At 38.9% G+C, this 25,533-nt stretch overlaps 1 protein-coding gene and 1 long non-coding RNA gene across 8 annotated transcripts in view; both read left to right on the top strand.

The window, feature by feature from the left end:
- LOC137475215 (uncharacterized) overlaps window positions 1–20,119 on the top strand; it is a 48,300-nt gene extending 28,181 nt beyond the window's left edge. For 4 of the 7 annotated variants that reach the window (XR_010999753.1, XR_010999747.1, XR_010999744.1 and 1 more), the window contains 2 exons: window positions 13,710–13,754; window positions 14,861–16,402. This is a non-coding gene — a long non-coding RNA (uncharacterized lncRNA). Of the gene's footprint in view, window positions 1–13,709; window positions 13,755–14,860; window positions 16,403–19,993 lie in introns of those variants that run through there. The other 3 variants (XR_010999750.1, XR_010999751.1, XR_010999749.1) reach the window with 3 other exon arrangements.
- ASPG (asparaginase) overlaps window positions 1–25,533 on the top strand; it is a 324,997-nt gene that overhangs the window by 208,656 nt on the left and 90,808 nt on the right. The window lies entirely within an intron of this gene.

Genomic DNA, 25,533 nt, shown 5'->3' with positions numbered 1-25,533 from the left:
AGAGTGGGCTATCAGTTACAACAAAAGTTTATGTACATGAACGGGCCCTGGCGAGGCAGTTCTGGGTTAGCAAGGTTTTGCAAATGCTTGATGTAAGATAAGCTTTATCTGTTTAAAGCAATTTGATGGTTGGCAGTACAATGTACATGAATTATTTCCGTGAGCTCCTGTTGGAGGACAAAGCATTGTTATCCACTCTGGATTCCTGCTCCATTTTGGGCAAAGACACTCTTAAAGCCCAAGAATGGTGTCTTTCTGTCTTATTAATGGAGCAGAGTTTAAATCCTGCTTGACCTGTGAAAATCTGAAGACAGTCAGAATGTGTTAGTGACATCCAGATTGGATTACTCTAAGTCTTTGTTTGTAGTTCTGCCAGCATCATCATTCAGAAATTACTGCTTCAAAACACAGTAACGAGAATGATCTCTGGATCTGCAGAAATAAGCAAACAAAACAATCCAGACTCCTCTCTTCAGAGGCTCCCAGCTCTGACAAAATTGGCTGGAACATCTGTTTTCTGTCTTAAACTCTTTAATGATTAAGTTCCTAATTTGACTGGGTGTCTGCGTAAGCACAGACCCAGGCATTCTTGAGTTAATGCTGGACTTCTGGCTCTAAAAAGCAATACTGAATAGATAAAATACAATCAATTCATATGAAGCACTTTTAAAATAATGCCTTCTTTGCTGTGGATTTTCTGGGAGAGTTTTTGTTAAATTGGTTTCTTGTTAGTTGTAGCCAGTATGGTTACTCAGCTATGTTGTAGATCTTAGGATCAATATTTTAAAGAGTTGCAGCCCTACTTTGAGATACCTCCTAGAGTTATTGGATATATAGAATCAGTTGTCATAGATGGAATAGTTTTCTTTTCCTTACTTAGAACACATGAAGACAGAAGAGTGTCTGTTCATTGCTTTGTAGTTGGGGAAAGAACAAAAGCAAATGCTTAACTTCAACCACATGTTCTGCTAGAACATGAGAAAGTGTTCAAATGTTTTCCTGTGCACTTGTGCATTTAGGTTGTATTGAAGTTATGCTTTGCCAACATGAGATCATGGTCCAAAGCTTTCCTGCTCTTTCTCTCAACCATTCCATCTTTGCAGGTGAAGACTAATCTATATATTTTTTTTTTCTGAACTGAAATGTGGAAAAATCACCCACCAAGGAGGATAGCATGTGTTTCTAGTTTGTGTTGCCTCCACCCACAAAAAACTAACTTTTTCTGTGACTTTTTTTTTAAACAACTGATACCAGAGGGTAGATCACGAGTAAGCTCAGGGAAAACCTAATTTAGTTTTGATAGTATCATTTCTGGTTTTGTTATCAATATAATTCTGATTATAAGTGTCATACAGCGAAATGGGTCAGCAGAAGGTTTTTAACCTTCCTGAATTTAAAGCTGTGGATATTTGTTCTGAGCAGAGATAACATGCCCTGTTTAATCTCAGTAAAAAGGCAACAGAGACACGGAAAGCTTCCAATGGGTTATTTATTCCCTCTCATTTCAGGTGTGTCAGGCCAGCAGTATGGTGGCAGTTACTAGTGTAAGTATATTCTACTTTCCTATTTCCAAAATATTCCCACAGCAGTGAAACTGGAGGATTTTAAGGCTGCCTGTGTGCTGTTTACTTTTAGTGTTGCTTCTGTAATATCCATTTTTTTTGAAGACTCTATCAAATACTCTTTGTACAACAATCTTCTACTGCCTTGTTTCATCTCATTAATAGATTAGTACTTAAGTTTTTCCTGTAGCTTTTCTGTGTGGGTCCAATATATGTTTTTGTCAAACATCTTTTTAAAATTAATTCTGATATTCTAATAATGCAAAAGTGCTTTGCACAGAAAGAAAAGATTATTGGAAATCTGAGTAGAGAGAACAAAAGAATATTTCCTCTAAAAAATATGCCTTGCTTATGTCATTTCTTCAGTATCATTGTGCTTTTAATTGAGTGTGCTACACTGCTGAATAGAAAAGCTAAGTGTTTCTGTAAGATGTTTATCCTTAATTTGTAGTTACAGAAGAAACTTTAAGTGTCTGAAACATTTTGCCTTCAGGTGTGTTTAGAAATTTTAGGTAAAGTGTTCTGTTTCAAAAGTGCAAATCTATCAAAATAATATGTGTATAAGTTCACAGAACAGACCAACTTCAGGGAAACTTTCCTTCATTTAGTTTTTGAGGGAACTGGAAAGAGCATGAGCCAAAATGTCCTGGCATCCAGGAGAGTCATGTTCAGCAATTTCAGGGAAGGGACTAGAGCCATATCATCATTATCATAAACTGTGACTAATTTAGAGCAGTCCCTACCTGTCTGTTTGCTGGGTACAGCAGATCTGAGAAAATTTGAATTTAAGGTTGAAACTACAGATATTTCTAATAATCTGATAGTTGGCTGTTTATGTGGTTTGGGGAAGATTGAGGACAGAGAAAAAAGCAGGTTACTTAGCATGCACCAGGCCACATTAACTGCTTTTAACACATCATAGGACTCAGAAAAGCATGAATGAATTTAAAAAAAATGCTGCTGGAGCCAGGTTCTGCATTCCACAAGAGTTTCCTCCAAAGCATTATTTCCAGAAGGGAGCTCTGCACTTGACATCTGATCTGGTACCCGGTGCAAGTGCCTGCTGGTTGCTGACTTTTCCGCATCTCTTTTGCCCATGTGACACATGCTGAGTGCATGAGATACAAGAAATCAAGACTTATGACAGTCTTATGAGATCTTATCTGAGGTGGGACCTTGCTGTGATGCCTTGTGAAGGCTGACCTAGAACAAAAAATAAAGTAGGTATTTATTAGGAGGCCTCAATGGATCCACTTTGGGCAGTGCAAGGGCTTAGCCAGGTCTACACCCCAGGTGAAACCAAAATGGTCACAAAATGGATGACCAATTACAAGATCTCACACTTTTATAAGTTCTGGTCCATTTACATATTGGAGTTAATTGTCCAATTATAGCTTTATATTATTTAGTCCCATCCTTCTTGTTTTTCTCTCTTCTCTCACTGTTGTTTATGCTCTTGGGCCTGAGAGTTGGATCATTTGTCTTTGGTCACCAGGTAGAGAAGGAATTGTTTTGTCTCCCTACTCTGTGAAGAGAGAGCTGACTATCCCCTCATATGAAGCCCTGACCCACACACTCAAGCAGGACAGAATCTGAAAAATAGAAAAGCTAAAACATGAGGCACCAGCTGAAGAACAAACATGATATTTCTCATGGTGGTACAACTTTATTCTTTCTCCCAGCACAGTAAAATACTGTGAATAAACTACCATAATGGGCAGAAAAGAGAGCTTAGGAAAAACGTGAGTGGCTGTGTGTGGATGTGGCTTCCTCACACATTTTAAGCTCTTCATTTTGTCTCTGATTTCCTTTAAACATGTCCTACACATTGACAGCCTTTACTTAAAATTCTATTCCCCCAAATGATGTTAATATGTTGCAAACTATTCAGCTGGGAAATGTGCAGCACAATTTCATTCCTTTTAAGGGTTGAGAGGTCCTTACCTAATGTTTCCAACAGTTCATCTGTGAGGTTCTTACTACCTCAGACTGTGCCTTTTATTTCAAAAGAAATTGCAGCAGATTTAATGAAGGGAACATTTTGAAACCAATTTCCAATATTCTTTTCCTAAAGGGATTAAACTACTAATGTAAATGTTCACAATAAAGCAATACTCACACATATGATGAAATCTGAGATCCAATCATTCTCTGGCATTCCCACATTTGGAAAGTCTTGATTGAAATTAGTGCACCCTTCATGTGCCCCTGCCTTTTCCCTCAATTTGTCACACTATTGAGTGCATCAAATAGGAAGTCCATTGGATTTTAACTGATTTAACCTCTGCAGTAGACAGGTTAAAATTAACCTCAGTTTGGGGGAAGTGGTGGAGGTCATACTGTACACCAACATCAAAGTACAGAATTGAATGTCAGGATATATTCTTATGGTATAGTGTTCTAGAAACACATACTAAAAGCTGCATTTCTCCAAGTGAGGAGATGGAATTTTTCTCCTAAATTAGGGGCTTAGAGACCAGAGATTTTCTTCATGTTAGAATTGTGAATTTATCCAAGTAAGGAACTGAAACACCAGACTCCTGATTAGAGTCAGACTTAGACGTCTTTTTGGTGGGGAAAAGGCATTTTATTTTCAGAATTAAAATGCTCTGAAATATTTAATACAGAACTGAATTGTTTGTTGCTTTTGGTGTTTAAAAGGAACTTTTCTCCCACATGGTTTTGAACGAGCTCTCATTTTCAAGGGTGTGATATCAAGCCAAACATCAGGAAAACTCTAGAGCTTTGAGATTTAGAAAACAAAGCTGACTCTAGCAAGAATTAATACTGAAAGATGGCAAAGAATTTCCCAAGGGATGTGTGATATGTCCCATAAACCAGAGGCAGTATGGAAAGAAGTTGATGAAAAGCTAGGTTGTTGCTACAGACCCTGAGGGTGGTTCAAAAATATTGGTGTAATGTTTGTACCTATAAGAAAAGTACCTTAAAGAAGCTTTGGGGATTGATCACGAGGGATTTGAATTGCTCCAATATTGATTGCAATAATAACCATGCAAAATCCAAGGAAAGCAGGCTTTTAGAGCTACTCTGGTGTAGTGCTGCTTTTATAATGCAATTTGTTGAATGGTCAATATAGCCAGAGGATATTTTGGACCTAATCCCTGGAAATGAATCAAGTGCTTTATGATTTAATAAGGCTGGAAAATGGGTACTACTTGTATCTGAGTAAAACCTTCTAGAGCTATCATCCAATTTGAAATACTTGTTAAGAGAGGAGAGTAGATGAAGCAACACAAAAGTGACTTTGAGAGACTGTAAAATGCCCTGAGATATCTTGATTAGAATTCATCAGTTTACAGCATGAGGGTGGAGTGGTGGTCAGAGGGATTGCAGCTGATGTTGATCCCAATTGCAGGGAATAAGTGTGCGGGCAAAGGGGCAGCAGAAACCTTTGTGGGAAAAACAGCTCAAGGCAGGATGCAAGCAACAACTGTGCAGCTTCCAACACACAGCTGGCTGTGTAAACAAATCTGTTTTAAAGACAATTGAGAGTAAACATGAATACTGAGCATGCAGAGCTGTGCAGTACATTCTAACCTGAGGTCAAGGGTTTTCCAAATATACTGACAGTGGTGTGTAGGTATGCAGAGGGCTGGTTCCCTGCTGAGCTGGGGCAGAGCTGGAGGTGGAGAATAAGGAAACAGCTGATACTTGTTTTATTTGAAAAAGCAAAATAAAGCTTGCTTATTTATTGTTGGATTTTTTTTTGGTCTTTAGAGAGACAGAAGAGGTGAAATGTGGTTCTGTCAAAAAAAGGGGTAAAATTTGCTAAAGTTTGAGGCAGCAAACAAAACCAAGAATGAGTAACAGGGACAAGCTCATCAAAAATTAGGTACAATTAAGAGGGGGAGAAGAACTTTCTCAGTATTAAAGGAAGAAAAGGCTTCACATAAAGAATAATGCTTTTATTTTCCAAAAGTAGAGAAGCAGCAAAGCCCGCTGAATTTAAATGTCACACAGAAATGGTTTTTTTCTCTCAAGTGAGGAACAGAGCATATTACACCTTTTTGATGAAAGAATTTCGTATCTTTCTTTTGAAAATTTCCTGAGCTTTTGTCCATATTAGCAAAATAATCTGCTTTTTTCTTTTTATTTTACAGATAAAGCTTTGTCCAGTCTTTTTGCTTTTCTCTTGTGTGATTAAGGAAACAATATAGTGTGTGATGATGTTTATTCTTGTATGTGTAAACCCTGTGCCACAAGCAGCCTGATTTTGATGTAAGAATATTTGTAATCCTTTGTGTGAGTGCACAGAAACAGCGACCATCAGAGATTGTTTAACATATGTTTTGCAGTAAGTGAAAGAAATACCTTGTGCTGAGAGGGAAGAAAAAGAACCTGTAATACTGGGTCATGGATAGTCCGAAATTGAGTTCAGGTGTATCCATCTTTTGTTTAGACTTTAATAAACCAGAAACTTATTGGAATTTTATGTCTTACTCTATGAAAACTAATCTGATTGTAACATCTTTGAAGAAGTTTTGTTTTCTTCTTAGTGCCTGTCATGTTTGCCTAGGTCTTTTTGCATGATTAAAATTGGCAGGATTTCTAGTTAAGTGAAATTCTGCTCGTATCAGCTGTCCATACAGGGAAACAAAACAAGTCCAGAACAGTTGTGTGACATGTTCAGTATCAAACCACGTTTCAGTAGTGATTAGAGATAAAAGATTGGCTATTTGAAAATAAGTTTGACGGCCCTGCTGCCCATGTCTGTTGGCAGACATTGCTCAGAGGAGGGAAAAAAAAAAAAGAAACACTTTGTAGCTTCAAACTTGAAACGCTTTTATTTCAGATGGAAAATTATGCTCCCGGTATTCACCCAGCAGACTCTGAAATGCTTGAAAGTTTTTCCATTTTAGTGTCTCTTGGAAGCACTTTAATTTGCCTGCCCTGGCCCTTTATGTTTTGTGTACACAATAAAGAAGCAATATCTTTTATTTCTTGAGCATAAAAGAGTGATTATGTAAAATATATTTTTCCATCAGATCTCATGACTTCTACCTGATTTTTATCTCAGGCTAGTGGAAAAATGTGATTTCTTGGGCAATGGAGCAAACTAGGGAGTATGTATTGAAGGGAACAGTCATGCTATACTGACCAGGAATAGTATTAGGTGGGCCAGCTGTAGAGATCTCCCTGAGGCCATCAGTGTAGTTTATGAATGTAGTTAAAAATAAAATAACAGGCAAACTGGATACTCACATCAATTTGTGGAGGTGTAAAATATGGCTAAAAATGTGAACACTTATGTTCCAAGTATGGTTTTCCTGTGTTTTTTATGTATCCTCAGATTGGGTCATGTTAGTTGTGGAAATATTTTTGATTTGAGAGAGGACAAAAAAGTAGTAACCAGCATGATACTTAGTTTTGACCGTCTTTTGAAGGTAGATTGCACTATATCTGTTGTTTTGTTCTTTTTAATCTCTCATTGCATTTGGTGTAATTTGCTGTTTAAATTACAGCTACCACAATTTTCCCTTGTTTTAGTAAAATAAATAACTTCTTTTACACCCCTCTTCCTATGCAGCTGTGATCACCAGGAATGAAAACTGCATTTCCTATTACTCAGGAAGGTCATTTTTGCAGCTGCAAAAAAGTCAAGCAGCACTGACCAGTTAATAAAAACGATGCTGTAATGACCTCAGGAAACTGAAGTGTGTAGAGACTTCATCCATGTCTCAATAATGAAAAACCATGGAGTGTTAAAGAAAAGCTCTGGTTCAGCATGCATTAGTATTTTGACAGCACCCTACACTTATGCCAAGCCCTGTCAGCTTCATCTGTAGGAATGCAGCAGCCCAGCAATGTCCTTATAGAGCCAGGCTGCATATAAGCAGAGAATAATGGAAATGTCAGGCTGGAAAGGATTTAGAGAAATCCACTGCTCTGCACTGGCACAATGTGGGTCTCTTCTGGAGCTGTCAAAAATCTTCAGGCATGTGTAAGGGCAGTATAGGAGATTATATGACCTCTCTTGGCAACCTTACTCTAGTGTGTCTTGAGCTTTAGTGGTAGAAAGTTTTCCTAGTCCTCGTTCCAAGTTTTTTTAGATGCAATTAAGCTGATTCTTTGTGTTTACCCTATCAACACAAGAAGCTGCTTGAATAATTGATCGTCCTTTCTTAATTTTTTAAAAATTACTTTTTTTCTGTTATCTTTGGGAAAAAATTACCTCAGTTAAAGGGCACAGATGACATATGTCAGAGATAAGCAGTGAAAGCAGCTTAGTGACTGGAATTATTCTTCATTCTGTAGTTGCAAGTGGATGTTTTGTTGTGGTATTTTTAATGCTAGTGGTCCATTTCCTTAATAGAGCAAAGTAAAGTAGTCAGCTTGCACACAATTTTCTAATTACATATGGGAATATTATGTTGACAAACAAGAACTTATTACTCCACCACCATTTTGAAGTACTGTCCACTCTTCACAATGAAGCATTTATAAAGCAGACCCTATTTCCAGAGCATTTCATTTTTGCATGACTAATTGCATGTTATAAGTTACAATGGCAATTTGTTTCTCTTGAAAGATGCTGCCCACATCTCTCACACAATATATTGATTTGTCTGGAGACAGTTAATGAAAGGAGACCATTTGAGACATAGTTTTATTTCAGAGATCTTCTGCAGGCGTGGCAAGAAGAATATAAATAATTGTAAAACAGTGGGGAAAAAAAAGACAATTTGATAAGCATGCTTCCAACGCTGGCTTCTTCCAGGGCAGATCTCAGCTGGTGATGCCCAAACTTCCCCAACTGCCAGATATTCACTTAAATGGGTTTCAAGAGTATCAAGTGCCATGTAGTTTTTTTACCATTGGATGGCTGGAAAACATTAAACTGAACTCAAAATGGATAGTATATAATAAAAAAGTATATTTCTGAAGTTTTCAGAGAAATAATTTACCTACTAAAATTATTCAGCTCTTCAGCGTTTCATGATTCTTTTTCTTAATAGTAATGGGCCACTTGAACCGTCACAAATGACTTGATAATACAGCCTCACAGAAAGACAAGAGTTGTTTTATAACTTCACACTCATTTCTGAATGATTCCTCTATCCCCTCTCAGCTTTTTTCTTCTGCTGTTGGGTTCTGATCTTTTTTCTTTTTTAAGCAAGAAACTATTTTTATTTGATTTACAGCAGTAATGTGTGATTGACTGGGCACGCTGCTTGATTACTGCAGAGACGAGTAGCCCTGTCACAGACATATACCAGGGCGTACAAGCTAAGAAGCAATACCTTTATGCAAGTAAAAGAAACTAAAATGTCTGATTTAAGTTTCATTCCTGCAACAGTGCCCTATGGTTTAGAGTTAGATTTATTGTCCATTTAATCACATTTGAAGTATTTGCAAATCTAATTTCTCAAAAATGCCATATGACAAGTCCAACTCTGTTTTTCTTGGGCAGAAATCTGAGTCATCAACTGAAGGAGTATGTACTTTGTTATGATGTGATGTAGAAGAGAGTGTGGAATATTCCTTTTGGGGCTGTTTTTTAAGAAAGAGGTCACAAAACAGGAGGTGAGAAGAGTTCATGGAAATCAACACAAAGAGTAAGAAAGCATGGCTAATGAAGGAGGGCTGAATAATTTTATTTCATTTCTCAGATGAACTTTAAGGTACTGTTGTGCACTTTTTTAGGACCTCTAGCTGAGGCAAATTATGTAACTGTCTGAAGTGCATTTGTGTAAGAAATAGCAAGAGACAAAAATTACACATATGATGCCTCCCATCTTTAAGAAAAAAACAAAATAGTTGGCCTCTTTCCTGGTGTGAATTAGCATAATCCATAAAAATAATTTCTTTTTACTTTCGGCTGATAATTTTTTTCTGAGTTTGAGCTGAGAAATGCCCTTTACCTCTTCAGTGCTTTGTCCTGAAACTTCAGGACAAAAGGAGGTCATGTCCTACTTGGAGGTCACCACTGGGATAAAGCCATTGTGCTGGTCATTGTACCTCTACGAGAAAACAAATGTCCCAAAGGTGATTGCAAAAACATAAAGAAATTGAGGACACACAAGAAGACTGAGTGTTGTACTGGGTCAGTGAGAAGGAAGCTAAATTTGGGGTTCCTCATTTTGGCCTTTTGGAGATCATATCACTTTTCAAACCAAAGGTTAATTTGTCACCAACATGTGTATAATGTAAATTGGGGGATCAAAAAAGGGCTGCCAAGTGCTGCCGCCTTGGGTGTGAGCTTAGTGTGACCATGACAGTGGGGTCTGCTCTTGGCAGCACTGGTATAGGTATCAGTCATAAGTGAGGTAATCCCTTTTAAGAATTGACTGTAAATAATTCTTTCTGAATTTACCATAGCAGGGTATAGTGTTAATTTATTTATTTGTTTAGCTTGCTGCACAGTTTTTATAAACTGTAGAACAAGGTGAAAATCACAAGATGAGAGCTGATTGGACTAATGCACTGAAATGTGAACTCTTGCTCTTAGTCATTAATGGAAGTGTTAAATGTGAGAGGAAAATGAGGTGATGTTTAAAAATGACTGTGTTGGAAGAAAATGAAAAAAACAGGCATTTAAAGAGCTTTCCCTGAGCATGAGGGAATATGGTGATTCTCACAGGAGCTGATAGTAAGAAACAACTAAAGGTATGCCTGGAGCCATATTATGGTTATCCAGCCTTGTAAGGATTTGCATTTATTTTGTGAGCAGATGATGGGGCTTTTCTATTGAGTTCTAACAGAAGTCTCAGAAGAGATTCAGTGTTAAATATTTTAGGATGATTGTCAGAATTTAGAGCTTTGTTTTCAGAGCTACCATGTGCTGTTCTGTTAAAGATTAATTGCTTTACTACTTGAACTCTGAGTTATGCATCTTGCTCTTGAAATCAGGATATTTTACTGTCCTATTTCAATAGTTTTATCTATTGAAAAGACCAATTTAAACTTCATAGTCATGAGTATTTAATTATTTTCTAAGTAATGAGCTATCTAGAAGCTTAGTTATTAAATAGAAATTAATTATGGGGAAACAAAGCACACTGTTCTGTGGATTGTAGAGGGAGGAAGTATTGTGTGCTGTTCAGTGACCTTCAGTACATGAGATTCAAATGTTTAGAACACTGTTTATATTTCTGTATTTGTGTGTGTTTAGAGGGAAAGAAACATTTAGGAATTGCTGTATCAGATTAGATTAATTGCCCATTTAGTCCAATATTCTGGGCAGTACCAGATGGATTGAAAATACACGAGAAATCTCACAATACAACATGCCCAGCTTCTGTCACTTGATAGGTTAAGCCTTGGAATGTGAAGCTTTCTGTTTATTATCAGTCTTGAAAAAAAAAAAATCATGCTTAATGTGAATGTTTTCTCCAGACTCTTGTCTTGAAGATGGAAGCAGACGGCAGTAATAGATTTATTCCCTGCAGACCAGGAGGCTGTTTTTTTCCTGAGACAGAGTGGCTCTCAGCTTCCCCATGGGAAGGCTGAGCTCTCTCCCCTTTTCTTGGTGCACCATCACAGCAGAGAGGAGAGCTGCTGCTGATTGTCTCAGCTTTATAGGCAGTATTTAGATGAGTCCCCTTAATGGATTTCATAAAAATCCCAGGTAAATAGGGAGGGTATGTTTTTTTGTAATATCCGTGTATTGACTGAAACCTAGAATTTTAAGAAACTTCTTTTATGAGTAGCAATTCTGGAGTTTCTGATAAAAAGCAAAGTAAAACTTCTAAAATGTGTTACATTTAACTATGTGTTGAACAGAAGAAGACAGCTGAGTCTCCCCTTGCATTGTGCCATGTATCTAAATTTAGAACAAATTTTGAGGACTGAAGAACCTTGAATGAAGTTTTTTCCTTAGAAGTTTTTTCCATGTATCTTAGATAATAGCTGAGCTCTGCTTCTCACCTGCTTTGGTTAAACTGGGCATGTTGGCTACCTGTCACATCCATCCTTGGTGTACAAAGAGCACTTCTACACTGACCTCAGTAATGTGTTGTTTTCTTTTCCCTTAGACCAATATAATTACAGTGAGCATTTAAGGGATGCTTGCAATTTTTTCAGTGGAGACAAAAAGCTAATTCTAAGTCCCAGAGAAAATGTTTTCCTATTATAGAGACTCTGTAGAGAGGAAGAAAAGTAACTTTAATTTACCTTTTGTTTTGCAAGAGCATTTTAGGTAATTTTTTAATTCTTCTGCCATCAGCCCATTTAGGTGAGGACTTCAGGCAGAATTTCCTCACTCTTTATGGGAGTTCCTGAGAGGAACACCCTGTTTTCTGTGATGTAGATTAGAGTAAAATTAGTTCTGGAGAACTTTGCATGCGTAAACTTGGGAAGAGCTGGTTCATACAGAGGTGCTAAATAAGTGGCAGTAATTCCAAAATTGTAAGAATTATGTATCATTTTCCAAAGCAGAAAATAGTAGCTACAAACTAGATATAAAAGAGAAATAATCACTGAGTAAAATTAGTTTTAATAATTTATTATTATTATACTAACAAAGGCAACACAAAAGCACAAAGTATATACAAAAGAAAAAAGAGCAGATGAGTTAGAGTGCAAACAGATTAAAAGAATCAAATTGCTCCATAGGATCAACTATATGTGCTCAAGAATGTGTATGCCTTAAGATGAAATATGATTGCATAACAGCATTTTTATGCTGTAAAGCATCCAAAGCAAGCTTAGAGTGTCGTGCTAGAAAGCTGTTTTGGGTAGGCTGAGACTACATGAAGCTGTGATTCAGTGCTGAAAAGTTAAATGTTCTTCCTACAGAGTCAAAGATGGTGATCCCCATATTCAAGTTTCCCTGAGGCATGCCATAGAGAATGGCTTCTGCTCCCTTTTTCTTTTTGACAAGCGTTGACAACTTTGAAATGCAGCAGAAGAAAAGCCTTTTAGCTGTAGAAGTCGCTTGCCCTTATTGCAGGAACCGTTGTTGAGGTTTGATTAGAAATTGTGTGGTTTTTGTTAGCTGTGCTAGTGTGACTTTGTTCAGCCTGTAAGGTGGCAGCCAGGTCACTTTCCCAAAGAAATTACATCTTATCCTAGCAATTGTTGGGACCTGAACAGTGACTCAAGCAAAGGAAGTTTCTGCTAGAATACTGATGGACAAATGCCTTCAGCTGAAGAAGTGTCATTGTAATAGCTTTTTAAGGAAAAAACAAAGATGAACATGATTTTGATGTACTATTTTAGGCCTTGGAGACACTTGCTAAATGCAATAATCCGAGTTTGTAAAAACATTACTAATTCTCTGGTGCTTGCTGATATGTTCTAAAGATTCTCTGCCTTGTGGTGATAGAGGCCAGAGCCTGTTTCTCACAATGCTTGCATTGTCTGTGGCTGTTCTGGCATGGAAACATCACCAGGTTATGAGTTTAGCTGGTTGGTACACACTGCTATATGAAAAAAGTGAGCAACAACTGAAGAGAAAATATCACAGGACTTTTAAAATCTTGTTTTGTGTAAAGCTTAGTCTGAAAGGGAGTGTTCTTGTGGCTTTGCTTAAGGTTTGTGAGACGATATTTATCTGTCTGGTCATGTAGTACAGGTACATCCTTTGGAAGGTCTGCCAAGGATTTACAGTTAATTGGTGGCATGGCACAAGGATATGAAGCAATACCTCTGAAGGCTCCTCCAGAATGATAGGCTGTTTGCTGAGCAGTTTTAATTATTGCTTTTGTGTATTCTTATTCTGAGGCTGAGTATGGATTCAGGTATTAATTGCAGTGTACTCCAATTCCTGATTTTACTTCTCCACTGTGCCACACATTGCTAACGAAACCTCCTAGTTACAGAGGTAACTGAGTAATATCTAAAAATTACACAAAGGTGTTGCAAGACTTGAATTAAACCTAATCTTGCAGAACCCTGAAGACTGTTCCAAATGTTGGCTCAAAACATGTGAGCCAGAGACCAGAGGCATTCAGCCAGATTAGGCTGTGTTGTCCAGATAAATTCAAGTGATGTCGAGCAGTTAAAAATGAAACTTCTGAAAAGATATTCCTAACTGAAACTTCTGAAAAGATATTCCTACGTTATGTTTTATACTGAACACTGAACCTAACAAAATTATTTAAAATTCATGGTTGCTAGCCCCTTATTCTCCTATCTGTAAGGAGTTACGTGTAAACTGATTGAACTCCTCTTTTTCTTTTCCAGACACAAGTGCCATAGGAGCCATAATTATTCAAGTATGATTTGACAGTATGTTTGTGTAAAACTGTTGCATTTTTTTTCCTTCCTGGACTGTACTGCATTATTCCTTCTTTGGGTAGCAGAAAATGGATTCTTTTGATTAGGCAGATCAAATGTCTGCTGAGACCAAATGAGCATAATGCTGACTGCAGGCAGGATTTACCTTGGGAGCAAATTGGATGAAACACCCCCACTACTGCTAATTGGCAGAGCCTGCCCACTCTGGGCTATTCAAAGTGATATTTACCACATGGCTCTGGAGCCCTTGCCCTTCAGACTGGGGCTGTTCCCAGCCTGGCATATGGGAGGCTCTTGGGGCAAAATGTTTGCATTTATAATTCTTGCTCCATGACTGCTCTGTAACAGCCTGTGCTGTGGAGAACAGTTTTGTCAGTGAAGGTTGAGCAGGCAAAACACTTTAGGAAAGTAGGCAAAGAAGGGCTGTGGGCGAAGTTAGAGCAAAATTAACTGAGAAAAATTAAAGCCTCATAAAAAAATATTGGAGTTTGAATGGCAATGTGAAATACACATGGAAAACATCCCTCTGAATGCTGTTTTTTTGTATCTTTAGTCTGCTGTTTCAACATCAGGATATCTAGTGCTGGAGGGGCTTTCATATCAATCACCACAGCTCTCTCACAGTGGGGATAGCATGTGGCACTGTAGCTATAAGGAATTATTTCCACCAGGACACAACTAATGGTTTACAATATATCAACTTAGTTTCAGGAAAACAAAAGCCATAATTTACATGAGCTGTCCTGAAAAATAGAAAATGAACTGTAGGTGCTGTTCTACTTAGGGAAGCTGAGACTAGACTGGAATATCTTTTTAGTTTGAAAAGACTCTGTTAAAGTTTCTGTGATTTGTAGGGCTTTCTTTGCAGCTTTGAGTTGGCATTATTTACTTTAATATGCCAACTAACTGGATTGTTTGATTAATAACAAAAGGTGTCTCAGTTCTGTGAAGTTTGGTTTGTGGTAACTCCAAGGGCAGTTAGAGTTCATAGTAAATTAGAAAGGTCTCACCAGCACCTCAGCTACCATGAACAGAGATGTGATGGAATTAGATGCTTGTACAACTGTGAGATGACTTTTTATTTCTGTCTGTTTCAGAAAACACCATGGATCTGGATCAGAGTCTGCAGCAAGACTCAGTCACAGGCTAATGTCAGCTCTTGACTGAAAATTATTACAAACTAACATAGCCATGAAAGGAGATATCAGCGAATGACAAGCTTTTTTATGAAAAAATTATTTGAAATGGTCCACATATTCCAGGGTTATATGTGTTCAAAACCACTGGATCATGGAGATGGAATTGGTACTTGCACACCAGGAGCTTTAATGGAAGCCTGCTGAAGTTTTTTCATTTTGCTTTTTGGTTTGGGGTTTTTTTTTTTTTTAATTTCAGTTGGTTTTGTCTAGGGATGTAGAGACGCGGGAAACTGCACTTTTGATGCTTCCTTCTGAATCTTGGTGTAGAAAATATAGGTTCAAAGAGGATGCTAAGAAAGATTCTGGGTTAATCACTTTAGGAGAGGTTTAAAGATCCAGTCTGCTGAAATCTGCTCAGTGGATTTGATAAAAGCTATGAAGATGGTTTGGAAAATCATGTACCTGTTTATGGAGATTCCTTGTTTGGAGTGTTTTCAGGAGAAAAAACAACACTTGCAGCAGCATAAGGAGGTTTTCTGTAACCTGGAGTAATGGTGGAAAAAATCCCAACAAACAAAACTGGAACAGCTAGCAAGAAAAAGACTTTGAAGTGAGAGAGATCAGAAACCATCCCACAGTATTTCAGGAGAAATACCACTATCCTCATCCTACATGATATTTAAAACCCAAAAGCTCTTGGAATCCACAGTGGAGAAGTTTGGCTCTGATGCAGAGCTGAAGGAATCCCTTTTGTTTACCCTGTTTGGAAAAAACAAGCTGCATTTCTGCTTCCCAAGCTGATGGCACAGAGCCAGAAGACCTAGTAAAAAAAGTCAGTGACTTTGTGTGATTTGTTCAGTGATACCACATTTTTAAAGGAGGAAGAAGACACTGTTTCCATAGAAAAACTCAGTAAATAAGGATATGGATCTGCTTCATTTCTGAAGAATGTTTTTGAGACTGACAACTTGGGCATGTGTTGTGGCTCCGACTGCTGGAAATGTTATCTACTGTTGGAGTAACGGGGTGCTGGACACAAGGTCATCAGTCTTAGCGCTGTCACTTGTAAACCTCAGCAGCAGATGAGATTCAAATGTGATGTCAGTGAACCTACAGCTATGGTTTCCAATAAACTTGTAATTTGAAGGCTATTAGCAGTTTAATGAGAACAGGAGTGTAGCACAAAATGTAATATTGGAAAACTTTATTAGAGAACCAGTTTTGTAATTCATGGTGAGAAATGAATTTGCTTGAGCAGTGATGAACAATTTTAGCATCTGCACAGAATTCAAAAGGAAAAGAGGATTGATACAGCATGTGCAATTAAAGTCACATCTAGTGTTTAATTAAATTGTTCAGTTATAAGGTGCCACACTTCCTAAAATATCAGAAATAATTATTGATCATCAAATATTCTGTCACTTCTGTGTTTATCATCAGCTGAAACTGGTGAATTATTCATGGGTTTCAATTTAATTCAGTAAATGCTCTTTCTGGTGATCAGAATCAGTGTCAAATGTCTAAATGTAAGTTGTTTTATTTCTTACTGTCTCAGTACAAGCCTTGGTTTGCTCACAGGGCATACTTGTCACTCCTTGTCACTCTAAAGTAGGACAAGTCCTGCATTTTTTTTTCCCAGAGAAAAAAACACAATAGCTTTTCTGAAAGATGTTGCATGAGAAAAGATGATTTTAGTGTATAGAAATTATGGGATAAGTTTTTATTGGGGTTTTTTTCCTTTTTTTTTTTTTTTTGTAGTTTAATAAGCTAAGCATGAGAATGGAAAAAACTTTCACAGTCCAGTTTTCTTGGAAGAGGAAAGCCAACAACTGCTCTAATTTACCACAGTATTTGCATATTTTGCATTATAGTTGTGCAAACAGGAGAGATCTAATCCTGCCTGTAAGCATATCTTCATAAATGCATTCTAAAGCCTTCCAGAAAGAATAAAATTGGCTAGAAATATATAGCCCTTTTAAAGCACATCAGATTTATTTTAGTTTGTTCAGTGGATATTTATAATCATCACACATTTGCACTTCTCGGTAAGAGCATTTTAGCAAACTTTACATATAAAGATTTTTTTTTCCTTTTGTCAATTGACATTTTTATATCTGAGCCAACATATGATTATATTTGTGTCTCCACATGAATAAGTAATGAAACAAACAAGAGCAAGTTATTTGCTAATGAAGTAACTTTATCAACTACTTTCAAGCTCACTTGAGGAAGCTTCTCTCAGCGTTTGGTGTCAATATTAAGATGTAAACAAGAGTTTCTGTGGTGGTGTAAAGAATGGTTTATTTTAGTGTTACAACATTACTACTTGAATTAAAGTGGCAAAGCAACAATGCTGAGACAGAGAAAGGGCCTCTTTTTCTTTTTCCTCTCTTCACTGTTTCCTCTAGTGCTGCAATACCTCTATGAACGACATAACTCCTATAAAACTAAACTTCAGGGATAATATTTTTCCTCTTAAGCAAGCCCTTTGATTTTTGGGAGGACAGATGAGGGTTTTGGCACATCCATGTCCTACAGATACTTTACATGGATATTGAGTTTGTGAAATTCCCTCCACCTAGGGACTGAAATGATGTTCTTGTAAGAAACTCTCTCTACCTGTGAAGCTTGAATGGGTTCAGATGTAGGTGAGATATGCGAACATCTCTAAAACTATTCATTTTGAAGTGTAAGAGGGCTATCATCTCTCATGTTTATGAGAGATGTTGCTCTCTCCCCTAGGTGCTCTGAGTCGGTGTGGACTCTTACAGTGCTGAAGTACTGAGATGAAATGTGGACATGGGCACACATGGAGAGTCAGAATATCCTGAGCTGGAAGAGACCCACAGGGATAATCGAGTCCAGCTCCTGGCCCTGCACTGGACAGCCCCAAGAATCACATCACGTACCTTAGAGCATTGTCCAAACTCTTCCTGAGTTCTTGCAGACTTTGTGCTGTGACCACTTCCCTAGGGAGACCATTCCAATGCTGATCCAAAAAGGGATTAGGGTCTGGTCTGAGTTACAGGTTGTTGCTTTATTTCTGCCAGGGAGATTTATGAGAAGGTATCTTTCTCCTTTGGTTGCAGAGTTGGTTTTCATAGTTGTTCCCCACTGGCTTTCTGGATATTTGCCTGCTTCTTTTGTGCCCAAATCATGTATCTGTGGTGAGTCAAAAGGTGAGATGGAAAGAAAAGTGAGGGGTCAGTTTAAAAACACCTAATTTTTGTCCAAATCTGTGAATGTCAATATTGCCCTTTGCACAACAGAGGCACTCTAGCACTGCTGTCACAGACCCCCTGCAGCTGCTGGGATGGGGTACAGATGCCTTTCTCCACTGTAATCTCCACAGGAATTTCACTTTTATGCACTTTGCAGATATGCCATGTCTGTGAGGGCTGAGGGGATGAGCAGCTCACATGCTGTTTGTGAGGAAGCCAGGGCAGAAGGTAACAAAGCCAGCTGCTATACCATTAACATGGAGCATAAAATACAGCTCTGGGAGCTGTCCCTGTCATTTTTGCAATACACTGACCAAGTAAGGTTTCTATTGATTTCACCTTCCTGCTGCTCTAACCCGCAATTGTTATGAAGTTCTTCTGCAATTTGGAATTGTGAGTGATAGAGCCTAAATATTCTCAAACCAGAAAAATGTATGTTAAAAAAAAAAAAACAACCCAGAAAAGCACATCCAGATGCTTTTTTGCTTTATTTCTGCAAGTGGTAAGTGTGTTCATCATGAGAGAGTGTGTCTAGGCCAAGTTACAGCTTTTGACTTCAAGCTGTCATTCCAACAGCAACAGCCACTTCTATGTTTTCTATAAACAAATAGGCAGAAAACCAAGATTTTTCTAAGAAAGTCATCACAAAGGAGAAGTGGCTTAGACATTGCAGTAATGCAGGGTGGTATGTCTGCTCTTCCTGTGGAGAACTTTATAGCTTGTTTACTAAGCTAAAATCTGTCTCTCACTTTACCAAATGCTTCCCAAGATGCTGACTTTGTCTAACCATGTCCCCTTCTTTCTTTACTGTTTATTTCTCCTCCTGCCAGGATTCCAGAGTTGTTTGCGTGTTTGCAATATGACTCCTCTGTAGTTTATTTCCAGAATAGTTTTCTATCTCTGTTTTTTAGGCTAAGTGCTCATTGTCAAAGATGGCAGGCTGTGCAAAGCTTCTTCCTCACTCCCACAAACATGGAGAAGGTAATTGCACCCAGATACTGGATCAGTGCAGAGTGATGGTGCAGATATTTAAGGCCAACAGGTGACTCAGATGGTCGATAGATCAACAGCAGTGATGAGTATTGTGACCAGTGGAGTGGTGAGATGGATATATAAACTTGATCTACCTGAAAGCCACAAAATACCATAAATTAGGGTGATGAGATGGAAACAAACCTCTGGAAAGGTGAGCAATGGCATGTGCTGTCTCCCAGTCACTGTTCTGCAACTTTTTTTGTGGTTAGCCTGGATCGTGTAGGGAAAAAATGGTATTCTGATCTTAAATGTATGGCTAATTAATGTCTTAATGAGAAAACAGATTTTGAGCAGATCTCTGTTGTTTCTAAACCCATCTGCCCTGTGTTGTTCAAAGCTGTAGAGAGAATGAAGCTACATTGGTTTACAAAGGAACTCCAGATTATTTATGAGCTGCAGTCTTATGTTCACTATGATACTCACAAAAATTAAGGAAACCCTCTTATTCTCATCCTTTTATGCCTCTTATTCTCATTCTTTTATGCCAAGGTTAATAAATTCTTGTGAATATTAAACACTAGATTGATTTAATTTCAGAAATTATTATTTGCACAATGTTTAAAGTGAGTGTCACTAATTTATTTAAGAATGGATTCCAGCTGAGGCCTCAGTGTGGCTGGCTCACCTTTGCTTACAAACCTGGAGTGCAAAGTGACTGATGTACTAATTGCTGCTTTCTGGAAACGCAGGCATACTTCATTGTGATGGGTGTTGTGCAGTTGATTAAAGAGTGAAGACTGCTGATGACCCCAGAAACTACTGATAACACACTCGAAAGATAAAAAAGACCTGTGGTTCCATGTACTAATATATATCCTGTCTCTTGTGAATGTAGTCAGGATTGCCTTACTTCAGGGGAATCCAGATTTGAAAAGTGCATGACCTGGTTGCTCACAGCAGAACAAGTCAGAATACAAGGAAGCAGCTGAAATAAAATGCACACAACTGCAAACTGCAGACCTGTGAGATCAGTAAGAGGTTTTGTTTCTAAAGCCTGTTCTTAGAGCAAATGTCAACTATAAAATAAAAAATGGGCTTGTTTCTACAGGAAATTCAAATTCCCTCATGTGTTTTAATGCAACCCCCCAGGACAGTCCAGCAAACCTGCTAACATGAAAAATTATTCAAGAGGTATGGAACTAGCCAAACCAAAATGACTCAAAAGCTCTAAATTCAATTACAGGTTATCATAATCTCATGCCTGTTCTACCAAGCTAGCAAGGCCAAGTCATGTGGCAGCTGCTGAGCCCACATCTGCCTTCTGTTCTCCAGCCCGACAACGCAGGCTCTCCTTTACAACTTTTTGACTTTTCAGTGAGACACCTCAAATCTTCTGCCCCTGAAAATTAAAAAGTTCTATTTCTGCTTTAGCTCAGTGATGGCTTCAGCTTGCCATTCTTCTCTGTGTGTCTGGGCTTGGAAATCAACTGCTGCCACTTCCTCTCCACACCTCAGCCTCCCTAAGTACCCAGAATGATAAAGTTCTGTTTGGGATGTTCCTCTCCAAGTCTAGAGTGTGAGGGAATGATGGGACTCTGCCTATGACCTGACCCTGGGCATGGGAGCAGAGCTGATGAATCCTCCAGCAGTCTATGCTGTTTTGTTAATGACAGAATCTGCTTCCTTTCCTGAGAAAATGGATGTACTGCATGCAGTGTCCTCAGTTTTCTTCCTGGCACGGCACAGTGAGTGCTGAGGCAGGAATGTAAGCAGTGCTCAGTCCTTAGCATTAGTCTGAAGAAGCAGTGGTGCCAACCACTCTTTAAATTTCTTCCTTCTGAATTCTTTTACCTATTTACTGCTGAGTTTAAGTGGTAGTGTGTTTTTTTTTCCTTTCCTCCTGAGACATCGATTCAAAGCAAAACCAAAATACTTTTCAGCAGTAAAAGCAGAAAAGATTTGAAAGAAAAAAGAAATAAAATTGGAGAGTAAAATCTATTTCATGTTGAGTTTAATAGATTTAAGATATTTTGCTGTAGCTGACCCCATCAGGATGTGGCCGGTCAGGTCAAAGCACATTTACATCTGCTCAGCTCCTATGGTTCCATATAGGAGTTGAGTTTTTGCATCTAATTTTGCTGTTCTTTCCCTAGGTCCTTTCCTTAGCTGGATTATATCTCCTGTGAGATATAATCACAATATATAGCACAAAGAACATTTGCCAGCTGTGACTTTGTAGGAATCCCATGATTACTATAATAGGTGGGCATTAGAGATGGGCTGGGCACTCTCTTGTCAGGATTAATCCTGAGGCTCTGATATTGCAACTCGCAGAGGGCATTTAGGTGGATGTAGCTCCAGATAAACTTCCAAAAAATAAATATATAGAAACATTTAATTTATTTTGGGAGTGGACAGGTGTATTATTTTCACTCTGTAAACTCTTATATTTTGGGGTTATTGTCCCATTTTGTCCAAAAAAAAAAAAAACCAATAAAAAATTTTAATCTGTTGCCCACTAGTAATCCTAGTTAATATGTAAAAATCTGAGATTACTGCTTCAGGTCACAAACTTGATTTTAATTAGCATTCCATTTATTAAAATATTTTTTCCTGAGGTATCTCTTTCCAGTTAGAGATATTGTAAAGAATGAGGAAGAGAATTCTCAAAGCACTGATTAGCAGGTAATGTCAAATCATAATTCTGGCACGATTTACTAAAACTGGAATCAAGGTTCTATTTGGATTTTCCCTATGCATTTTTCCCATTTATTTCCTGGTGGTAAAGCTTGGCATGTATAGTTGCAGCTTGGGAGCAATGATGTACCAGATATTGTTTGGATTTTTTTGTGATCCTTTGCAGCTGTATGACTAAGTGGCATGACTACTGCTGCCTTTGGGCTTTTATAAGCTTTCTGGCAGTTCTATGGCAAAACATTTGTGGTTAAGTAATTTATTCATTTTTTTAAAATCAGATTATAGGATAGTGACGTTACAGGGTTGGTAAAGCCTGGGCTGCTGGTTCCACACCACACTGGTGTATCTGGCTCCCACATACTCCCCTCTCACAGGCTGCCTGAGATGAAGCAGACTCCAGGCAGCTGCATCTTGCCTTTGTGGCTGCAATCCAGAGGTGCAGGTCCTCTCTTTAGGACTTCCACCTGTGACTGGGGCGGTGCTTTCAACAGCTTGGGTAGCCTCACTGTCTTGAGATGCTGCAGCAGAGAAAGCACATTTGCTAGATGGGAATTTGGGTTGCAGCTGAGACACTGATAAATATTGAAACAGGTCATCTACAAGCTTTACAAAGGTTCTGATACCAGTCTTTCTGTGCAGCATAAGAAATAACCTGTCTATATTTTGGTTGCCCAATTTAGCTGATTCTGTGTTTACTCCCAGAAGCATGTGAGCAATATGCTGGAGGTAGTTGATCAGGCAGGACTGGGCTGAGATGGTCAAGCTACATTCTGGTGTGCTGTGATGTGTGGACTTCAGGCTGGTTACAGCATTAAGAGGTCTGCATCCATTATGCAGTGTAGATGTTCTTGCAGAGATCAGAGGAACAAGCTGAGTAAATTTTCCTGCCCCAGGTTTTAGTGGTTTTTTTTGTTATTCAGTCTATTGGGGTTTATGTCAGGGTCTCTGCAGCAGTCTGGTTGTGACAAGGTTTCTTCAAGTTTTGGAGTCTGTCCCTGAACTGTGAATCTAAATCAGCTAGCAGGCTTCCCTGTTACATGTTCCTTTTTCCTCTCTTGAGTTATGTGATGAGGATGATAAGCCACTGAAGATTCCCAGCAGACCTGCGTTGTTGTCTTACAATGAAGTGCAGTCCAGAGTCCTGGTGCACTGGATGGTAACTGCCTTATTTCCCTGTAAGCTTTCCAACTCAGCTCACCATCATCAACAGCTAACAGACCTCCTTTGTTAGCCTTGCCTCAGATGCTAGAGGCTTGCTAGTCATCTCCTGGGGGGTTTATCTCAATATGGAAGCCCAAAATGCATTTGAAATGGAAAAAGAAGTTTCCAAAGCAGTTGGTAGTCTAACACAAGCAGGGGGGAGAAGGAGAGACAATCCCTGTGAAGAGCCATAAGGCTTAGACATACAGACAGACATAGACAGATTTACCACATTGGCACTAATGCTTTCAATCTTTTTACAAAAAGAAAATATTGCCAAGATGCTAATGTATACACATGGTAGCAATATGTTCATGAGGAATTGCAGTTGAGTTAATTACTGGAGCTAGGCTGCATGGACTGTGTGTTACACAGATGGACTGTATGATACACAGGCGCTTTTTAAGCATGCAGATTCCTACTGAAGTGGCACAGCTTAATGACTCACTTGGATTTAAGCTGCTACAACCTATTGTCCCAATAATCCAGGATTTAAGCACACTGTAATTGTATGTATCATGCATGAAAGAGCAATTTGTAGCTGTGGAAAGTTGAACACTGCTCCTAGCTGCTCGGCTTTCTGTTTTCTTTGCACTCAAGAACCAAAGTTTGAGTCTCAGCTGTTTGTGGCACACAAAGGCTGATTCCTTTCCTTACTCTTGCTATTGCAGATTAGAAGTAACTCAGCTGAAGAACAGGAAAGGGGAACAGCTTGGGTCTCTTCAGCAACAAGATACTGCCTGTCAGCGGGGTCTGCTCTGTGTCTTGCACTGCAGGTTGCCATGCATGAGCCTTTGCTTGTTTTTATTCTGTCATAGAATGATTTGGGATAATAGGCAGACCCCATCTGTTCCCATTTTAGAAAGCTTTGCTTTTTTTTTCAAAATCTGCCCATAAATAAACACACAGAGAAAAATACTGGGCCGTGAAGCACACACAGGTTAGCACAGAAGGTCCTGGTTCATGTCTACCAGCACTGACATGCTCAGCTATTGCAGCACATATCATACCTGACATCTAACATCACCTATGCAGCTCCTCCAGGCCTAAATTTGAGTGTTACTAGAACAGGCTGGGTGAATGGAAAATTAACCTTCTCCAGTAACTGCTCACTTCCTCTCAGGTTATGTCAGGGCATCTCTCTTGCTGCACTCCTTTGCTGTGCCAGGTTCATACTGAGATCAGTGTGGGTTGTGCATGGATTACAGGTGATGTGTGGGATGAGAGGTTGTGTTGTGTGTCCTCTGGCACAACACTGTTGGGAAAGTAGAGTTGCTTTCACAGTGCTGAAAAACAGACAGCTTCATCCTCATTTTTGTCTGTGCTAGAGAGGGGAAGGGGCTTTCTAAGGGGACAGTCCGCCGTGGTGAAGCTGTCATTGAGAAAGGTTTCAGCAAGGCAGGGGCACAAGGCACAGCTCAGGAGGAGGTATTTACAGCTGCCTTCCTGCCTGTAGCACATCCTTTAGTCCACCATGAATTCTGCCCTGTGGCATTTCAGGGTTTTCCTTATCCTGAGGTGAAACTGATTATTCCACAGGAGCTGTCTGGCACTGCTGCTGTCGCAGCCAGACCTCTTGTATCAGATTGACATTCCCTGTAAGCACCATGGAATGGAAGGCTGTGAACCCAGCCCGGTGTGAGTGGTTGTACATTGGTGTTACCTAATTCTTACAGCATTAAGGTAATTAGGAAACATGGGACTTCACAAAAATAGACAGCTCGTTGTACTGAGAGTATCAAAGGCCTTTCTACTCCCATGTCAATTTGAACAGTGCTCTTGGCTACTCCATTGCAGTAATCAGCTTAGCTAAATTTGTTTTGCATGTCCGATGTTAATGAATGACTGCTTGCTATTCTTTTAGGTCGAAATCCCCTGCATCTGCATAATTAGGGAAGTTAGCAATCTGACTCCAAAAGTTGTGAGGTGGAGGGGGAGCAAGGATTTAAAATCTGCATTCCGAGTGTGGGGCTGCCAGGGAGCACCCCAGTGAGTGTCACTTTGGGATAGTGCAGGAGCTGTGTGTCTGTTGCATTCAGGTCTTAAGGTTTGCCCAAATGTGCATTATGACCTCATTAAACCTTTGAAATGGTTCCTTTCTGTTTTGAGTAAACACTGGAGATATAATGGTTGTATATTATGGTGCCAATCACTCCTCTCCCCTTTCTCTCTGTCCCAGGATGGGTCTTAGAGTGCATAGGGCTTCTGCTGTTATCCCTTCTGGGCCTTTTCCAAATGTGGTAAATGAAGAAACAATGGAAAAGTGAAGTCTCTGTTTAGAAACCCACTTCATCTGGATTGAGACTGTTCACACAAGATGGAATTGTAGGCAGGCCTTCTTTTCAGATGCTTTTCTAGTTGATCCAATTTATAATCTGTCCCTGCAAACATGCCATTTCTAATGGGTTCCATATGCCTCTAAGCCTTCCTGTTATTTCCTCCTTCAAGGATTGCTCTGTTCAGCAAGAAGTCTGCCACTCTGCATCTTGTCTAAGGGCGTTTCTTTTTTAAACCCAAACAAAAACTGGAAATGGGCCT

This window comes from Anomalospiza imberbis, chromosome 6 (assembly GCF_031753505.1).
Source record: "Anomalospiza imberbis isolate Cuckoo-Finch-1a 21T00152 chromosome 6, ASM3175350v1, whole genome shotgun sequence".
In the NCBI taxonomy this organism is placed as follows: Eukaryota; Metazoa; Chordata; class Aves; order Passeriformes; family Viduidae; genus Anomalospiza; species Anomalospiza imberbis.
Note: the sequence above shows the minus strand (reverse complement) of the source record. Positions and strands in the feature narration are given on the sequence as shown.